A 7,401-nucleotide genomic window follows, 5' to 3' on the forward strand; every position below is an offset into this window, starting at 1 on the left:
CTTAACAAACTACAGCTCCCAGAATTCTTTGGGGAAAGCCATGGCTGCTTAAAGTGATATCATTAAATGTATGGTGTGGATGTGGCCTACATCCCATTCACAGATATCTCACGCTGATGTGGATTTAGCTGAGTAACAGCAAGTTAAGGAGGAACAAGGAACAGTGCAAGGTTTTAACAGTGGTGGGGAACCTCAGGCAAACTTCCAGGCCTCTTCATCTGGCCCAGGCGGTGCCCTTTACTGACCTCACTTTGTCCATCCCCCAAAAGTGTTTTTGCCTTGCCGAAATGTGTACAGTGGTACCTTGCAAGACGAATGCCTCGCACAACGAAAAACTTGCAAGACGAAAGCGTCTTGCAATTTCTATGGTGACTCACAAGGCGAATGTTTTTTTCCGGCTGTGCCTCGCAAGACGAATTTTCCCGCTACCCCCCCCCCCATTTTTCTCCCGATTTCCCCCGCCTTTTTTGGACTTGTTTTAAATTGAAAAACGGTCAATACAAAGGATGCATTGTGTCTGGAGCTTCAGAAAGCCTTCCCAATGCAGCCTGGGCTCACTTCTCGACGTGCAGTTCCAGGGTTGACTTCGAGGAGACTTCGAGGAGAAAAGAAACTTTTTTGAAGCTTTTCAGCAGTTAAGGTAAGTTTCTTTGCACTTTTAATAACTTTTCAAAACTTTAAAAAAAAACTTTTTAAGGTTTTCAGTGCCCTTCTTTTAAAAAAGTGCCTTTTAAGGTTTCTCATTGCCTTTTTTGAGGTTTAAACTGGGCTTTTTTAAAAAATGTGCCTTTTAAGTGCCTTTCCTTTTTTTAAGGTTTAAACTGGGCTTTTTTTAAAAAAAAAAGTGCCTTTTAAGGTTTCTCATTGCCTTTTTTAAAGATTTTAACTGCCTTCTTTTTTGCAAACGTAGCAACTGTGCTGGCATGGGTCCCAAGAAGGCTGCTCCTGCAGAGGCAGAGGCCGGGAAGAGGACCAAGGAGAAGATCACGCTAGAGATGAAGAAGGAGATAATCCGGAAGCATGACGGAGGCATGCGAGTGACAGACCTCGCCAGCGAATACGGGAGGAATCCATCCACCATTGGGACCACCCTGAAGATGAGGGAGAAGATCCTTGCGACAGATGTAGCCAAGGGAGTCGCCAGGATCATGAAGAACCGGCCAGCTGGATGGAAGAGAAGCAGCCTGCAGGGGCCACAGTGACTGAGGCTGTCGTTTGTGAGAAGGCCAAGGCCTTGCACGCAGACCTCGTACAGCAACAGCCAGGAACCTCAGCTGAGTCTGAAGTCTTCAAGGCAAGCAGAGGCTGGTTTGAAAGATTCAGGATCAGATCTGGAATCCACAGCGTGGTCAGACATGGAGAGGCTGCCAGTTCTGATGTCCCTGTGGCTGAGGAATTTGCCACAGAGTTCCTGGAGGTCGTGAAGACACAGGGCTACCTTCCACAGCAGGTCTTCAACTGCGACGAGACCCAGCTGTTTTGGAAGAGGGTGCCCAAAAGGACCTTCCTCACTCAAGAGGAGACCAAGCTGCCTGGCCACAAGCCCATGAAGGTCTGTCTGACACTTCTCTTCTGGGCCAACACCAGCAGTGACCTGAAGATAAAGCCCATGCTGGTGTACCACTCCAAGAACCCATGGGCCTTCAAAAAGCACAAGGTGAACAAAGACCAGCTGAGCATGTTGTGGCGATCCAACGCTAAGGCTTGGGTCACACACGTCCTGTTTGTGGACTGGGTTAATCTGGATCAGCAGGTCATTGCCAATTTCAAGAAGCTCTATACCAATGAGCTTTTCAGGCGCTGCTTCGAGGTGACTGATCGCACCAACCTCACCCTGCTTGATTTCTGGAGGAACCACTTCGACATCGCCAGCTGCGTGAAGATGATCACCATGGCCTGGGACGGGATCAGCCAGAGAATTCTGAATTCCACTTGGCGCAACCTGTGGCCAGGCTGTGTGGCAAGAAGTGACTCTGATGTTTCTGCTCCAGAGTCAACAGTGCTGGAGGACATTGTTTCATTGGGGAGGACCATGAGCCTCGAGGTCAAAGAGGAGGACGTCTGCGAGCTGGTGGAGGACCATGACCAGGAACTGTCCATCCAGGAGCTGGTCAAACTGCAGGCAGAGGCTACGCAGGAGCAGACCCCTTTGGAAGAGGAAGAAGTGCCAATTGAGGAACAGCTGTCCTCCACAGAACTTAAGGACATCTGCCAGCAGTGGGAAAATGTGCAGACTTATGCACGCCGGCACTGGCATGTGACCTTGTGAACACGTTTGACACAAGGATCATGTCCTCTTTCAGAGGGGTGCTGAAAAGGCGGCTGAAGCAGCAGACCATGGAGAGGTTCATCATGAAGAAGCAAAGAGTGGAAGAGGAACCTAGCCAGCCTGAGACCGTTCCTGCCTCCTCTACAGCGCCTTCTTCCAGTTGAACAGCGTTCATGCCATCCCCAGAGAGACCCTCCGCAGCTCCGGGTATGTAAAAGATGGTCCTGCCTCATGTTTGCTGATTTTTTTTTTTTTAAAAAAAATCTGTCATGTTTAAAAAGTTGAAGTTCTGTGCTTGAAATTTTTGAAATCCTCTGTACAGTATTTATGCCTTTACAGAGCACTTTATAAACACTCTGTAAACCCAATTTGACATTGTTCTGACCTTTTTTGCCCATAGGAACGCATTAATTAAATTTCAATGCATTCCTATGGGAAACCGCGCTTCGCAAGACGAATTTTTTGCTAGACGAATTGACTCGCGGAACGAATTAGTTTCGCCTTGCGAGGTACCACTGTATTTGAATACTGTTAATGCTCTAGCTTGTCTGGATGAGGAGAAGGAGAGGTGAGGGATGAGGAGAAGGAGAGGTGAGCGTTTGTAGGAACAAGTCTGCTATATAGAGGTAAAACCTGAATTTGTTGCTCACTTTTGCCTCTGGCCCCACTGGCATGTGGCCCTCAAAAGCTTTCCTGGAAGGGAATGTGGCCCTTGTGTCATGCCAGAATACACTCAAGAAGGGTGCCTTGCAACGCCAGTGAGGGGTGTCACCTGAAACAGTGCTGTGGTCTGGGGCGAGGGACAAGGGCCAAGGGCCAGATAAAGGGGCCTGAGTAGGGACACATTTGAATGCCAGACCAGAGGTTCCCCATTCCTTCTGTAATGTATTCCATTGAATCCTAAGTGCAATCCTAATGAAAAATTTGGAAGTAGTTTATCTAGTTGGGCCTGACACTTGTTTGCCTGTCCTTTTTGGTGACTTCTCGAGGATTTGAATATTATTTAGCATTGTTAATTAAATTTGTATACCGCCCTTCATCCGAAGATCACAAGGTCGTTCACAACATTAAAAAAACAAAATAAGAAGACAAAATACATATTAAAACAAACAAACCAATAACCATGCTCCCCAAAACACATTTAATGGCCAAAGAACATTAATCAGCCAAAGGCCTGGTTATAGAGAAACGTCGTTGCCTGGCGTCTAAAGATATGTAATGAAGGTGCCAGGCAAGCCTCCTTGATGTTGCAAAGGTTGCTGGTACATATTTTGAGAAAATAATGAAAAATAGTGACAGTAAATGACATGACATTTCAGTAATCAGCTTCCAGATTTTCACCTCTATGGCTTCCTGCTTTGGTGACACAAGTATTTTATTTTAAGGATTACTTTTGCCTAGTAAATTTAAATTGGAGGTGAAGTGTGACCTTATAAAATATTGCAGATTTCTGCGAAGATGGAAAATGTTCCCTAAATACCTTGCATTACATACAAACATATACCAGTGTGTGTGTGTGTGTGTGTGTGTGTGTGTGTGTGTGTGTGTACACCGGTATGTATTGTCACAGCTTTTGGGGTACTAAATGCCTGGGCTCAGTAAAAGTTTAATTAGAGTTTATGTGTTAACATGGAATATCAGACCTGTCTTAAGACCTGCTAGGTTGGCAGGAGCTGGGACCGAACAATGGGAGCTCACGCCATTCCGGGGATTCGAAACGCCAACCTTCTGATCGGCAAGCCCTAGGCTCAGTGGTTTAACCCACAGCGCCACCCAAGTTGTGTATTAGGTACTTCTTAATCCTAGGAAATCAACATGAGTTGAAAGGTAATGGATTCACCCAGGAATGTACTACCCCTCCTTTAATACCCCTTATATAACTAATGCAATACACACATGTGGTAGTAACCTAGGAATAACGATGGCTAAATAAAATGCTTCGCCGAGTATTGCAATGAACTATAGAAACTTCAGGATCAACAAGTAGCTTGTTAACTACTGAAACATGTGTGCTATAAAATTTGCCCATATGAATCATTGTTTCTGTCTCAGTAAAACAAACAAAAAACAAAAAATGACTTTTCCTTACAAGTTAGTAGGTCCCCATCTGTCAAAGTTTAAAACAAGTGAACTCCTAATTTAATTGTCACAAAATTAGATTCGGGGATTAGGCTATTGTTAATGTGATTATGTTGATTATTGGTTGTGATCTCATTAGAAAGCATCCTAGATGTCTGCAAGCTCCTTCTTCCAACGTGAGGGGGGGGGTTTAGCATCAAGTTCTTTGAATCACAGTCTTTAAGAATAATGTCGCTATCGTGACACTGAATTAAAAAATGTTTGTCAGTTTCAATCCCAGGTTCTATTGATGGGATTCCAGAGTCTTTTTTTGCTTTTGTTCTGTGGTTTATGCTTATTTTAAACTATGTAACCTCGCATAAAACTGGTATTCATTTAATTCAGGACTGGCCCTACCATTCAGTCTAATTTAAGGAGCTCAGTTAAAGGGCAACCATTTTTTCAATTATTTTTATCGTCATTTTACCATTGTGTAGGGAAAATTTAGATTTTCTTTCTCGGGCACCCAAATGTCCACTCACCATCAAACAGAGACATAGTCGCTTCAGATGATTGGCAGGTGCATGCAAAACAGTGGCCAAGTCATCTCTGTCCAGAAGGGGCTTTAGCTGGTGAACTTTCAGAAACTGGAAACAGGCATTTCAAATCATCAAGGCTACCTGTGCCTCCAGTGACAATGCCAGATCCACTATACCTGAAAGCTACTGACCTGCTCCTTCCAGGTGGTACAACCCCATTCAAAACAGGCCACCTTCCCACCCATGGACACAAGAACGTGGATCACGTAGCACCTCTTTCATATCAGAGTTCAGCTTCAATTTATTCACCCACATCCAGCCCATCTCCACCTGCAAGCATTGGTCCAGCCTTTGAACTTCCTCTCCTGATTCAGACAGAACAGAGAGCTAGAGGTGAGTGTCGTCCACATATTGATTCCACTTCACTCCAAAACTCCTGTTGATTATCCCCGGCAGCTTCAAAACAATGTTAAATGGCCACGAGGGACAAATGAATCCCTATGGGAAACACCATTTGCTTCCCAAGAGGGGATAGAGCTAGAAGCCCTGCCTTTTGCCTGTTTAAACCACAGGTAGCGCCATACTTAAACTAAAGCAACACCCTCTGCTCTTGAGTTTACAGCTGTTCCAGGCTCCACTCAGAGCTGTCCATAGTCATGGCTCCTTGCCTGAACTTTTGCCCCATTTTCCTGGTCCTCCCCCCACCCCAAGGACTGTGCCTGCAACACAAGCGGGCAGGGGCACGTGGCCCTCTGGGTGTTATTGGGCTCCAATTCCCATCAGCCCCAACCAGCATAACCAATGGTAAGGCATGGTGGGAGGTGTGGTCCAGAAATATCTGGAGGACCATAGGTGGGTCTCATCCCATCCCCACACTTCTGTAAGAAATTGAGAGTAGCAAGTAGCTGTGCCAAGCCCAAGCCCTTAAAGTTCTGGGTGAGTTTATGTAATAGGTTTTGTGAGGAAATGTGCCTTTATCCATTCTCCCCTTTCCATGCCTTCATTTTTTAAAAATTATTATGGCGGTTTTTAAAAGGGGAGGGGGGAGAGACAGTGAAGGACTAGTGTCCTCTTGGCTATAGAAGTCAAGGTTTAGGAGAAAATGATAATTTAGCGCTTTGAGGGAAAGGAGTCACTGATCCCATTTCCTAAGGTCCTTTAATATAAGCCCAAGAACTCATTTTGTCACAAATGCAGATTCCCGGGCTTTAATTTGGCCCTTAATTATATCCAGTTCCATTTCTGAAGAGTAAATTGTGGCCTCTCCCTCCCCCCCCCTCTGCTAATATAAAGAGGCCAGTCTCTGGTTCCAGACTAATGAGGCTACCCTGTGCAATCGTCTCTACAGCTACGATTTATCACTTCTGTAGCGCCATCAGGGAGCAAGTGCTACTTTTACAGAGGAAAAATTAAGCCTCTCTATCAAGCATTCTGATAATGGTTGTCTGAGTAGCTGAAGTCACCCGGGGTCCTTCTAAGCCCTATATAAAGTGTTGAGTATGGGAACATAAAAAGGTGATGCTAAATGTGAAGTTACATTAGCTTAAGATATGTAGTTTAAGAGTGATCACTCGACTTTCTTTTCTCACAAGAAGCATGCTTAAGGATATGCTTGTGACATCTGGCTGCGGGGTGCTTGAAGGATTTCCTTCTACATTAAGTGTGGGGTACTTTTGGGCCTCCATACATTGCTCCCACCATCCCTGCTACACATCAAGAATCCTAATATCAGAAGTCGTCCTTATAAATAAAATAAAATTGGCGGGATTCTGCAAAAACGTTAAATAAACTCTCAGGTATTTTTTAATTTATCTATAGCATTCATATCCCATCTTTGCCTCCAATGAGCTCAAGGTGGAATTCGTAGTTCTCCCTCTCTTTGTTGAATGTCCACAACAACCCTGCGAGGTAGGTTGTGATGCAAGGGAGTGACAGATCCAAGGTCGCTCGGTGAGCTTCATGGATGAGTGGGGATTTGAACCAGGTCCTCTAACCACTGCAATACACTGCCACACAAACTTTATAAAACATTGGTGCTCGCTCAGCATTTCAATGGAGAACGTGATGAAATATATATTTAACCTGGAAGGCTGCTGTCTTCACGCATCTCTCTAACGAATATTTTAAAAACCCTTCTCACTGCCACTTACATAGTTTCTGCAGCTGCATGGATTTTATTTTTATTTTTCACAGCACTACAGACGGAGGATAAGATCTTGACATTTTCTCTCACTGTTCGTATCATTTGAAGAAAAAGAAGCAAAGCTCTCCAAATGTCTAGACTCCCTCTAATTTCTAATGAGACGTTTTGTGGCATTTTGAATACAGAGCTCATTTATGTGGTGCCTTCAATAATTTATTCCCCTTTAGGTTTTTGTTTTTGTTTTTTTACATTTTTATTACAACCGCTTGGTATTTATATTCACATGTAAATGTATTTGTACACAATAAACGCAGAACATTTCACCAACATCTTTCCTCCGCATGTACGAAGAGGAGACTAAGGAACCTTCCCCTGCTTAATCTATGCAAATC

At 44.4% G+C, this 7,401-nt stretch overlaps 1 pseudogene; it reads left to right on the top strand.

Annotated features, from left to right (window-relative positions):
• The first annotated feature begins 923 nt into the window (after window positions 1-923).
• Window positions 924-2,433, top strand: LOC118091172 (putative CENPB DNA-binding domain-containing protein 1; annotated as a pseudogene).
• Window positions 2,434-7,401: the final 4,968 nt, after the last annotated feature.

The sequence above is a fragment of the Zootoca vivipara genome, chromosome 9 (assembly GCF_965207765.1).
Source record: "Zootoca vivipara chromosome 9, rZooViv2.hap1.1, whole genome shotgun sequence".
Taxonomy (NCBI): domain Eukaryota; kingdom Metazoa; phylum Chordata; class Lepidosauria; order Squamata; family Lacertidae; genus Zootoca; species Zootoca vivipara.